Genomic DNA, 761 nt, shown 5'->3' with positions numbered 1-761 from the left:
AAAAAAAAAAAAAAAAAAGCAATTCAAGGTTCTAGACCTATTATACGTTGACCAGTATGGTGGCTGCTAGCCACATCGGATATTTAAATGTAAATTTTAATTAAAATTGTGTTCTGTGAGACACTGTAGCCACGTTGGAAATGCTCCATAGCCACCCATGGCTAGTGGCTGCAATATTGAATGATGCAGGTAAAGAACATTTTGGTCATCACAGAAAATTCTATTGAGCAGCCTGGTATTTAGGTATCTAGCTTGAATGGACACAGTCTACATCTTTGTGAAGTTACAGAGGATATGGAACTCTCAAGATTCTTTCATGGGCTTTTAACAGTTATCTTTGGCGTTTGACAGCTTGACTATCAAATGGATAATCAAGTGTGGATCTCTTTAAATTTATCCTACTCGTAGTTTGTTGAGCTCAGATCTACAGATTGATGATTTTTATTAATTTTTTGGCCATTAGTTCCTGAAATACACTTTCTTTCTCTTTCTATCCTTTCCTCTGGTACTACCATTATACACCTGTTGATACTTGGTGTCCCACTTGTCTCCAAGAGTCTGCTCATTTTTCTTTTCATTCTGTTTCTCAGAGTAGATAATATTGACTTAAACCTCAAGTTTACTGATTTCCTCCTGCTAGCTCAAATCTGCTGCCGAGTCGCTCTAGTGAATTTCTCATTTCAGTTATTGTACACTTCAGAATTTCTAGTTTGTTACCTGTTTTTATAATTTCTATCTCCTTATCGTGATATTCTATTCAG

This window comes from Propithecus coquereli, unplaced genomic scaffold (genome assembly GCF_000956105.1).
Source record: "Propithecus coquereli isolate 6110/MARCELLA unplaced genomic scaffold, Pcoq_1.0 Scaffold14, whole genome shotgun sequence".
Taxonomy (NCBI): Eukaryota; Metazoa; Chordata; class Mammalia; order Primates; family Indriidae; genus Propithecus; species Propithecus coquereli.
The sequence above is the reverse complement of the archived record's forward strand: the minus strand, read 5'-3'. Positions refer to the sequence as shown.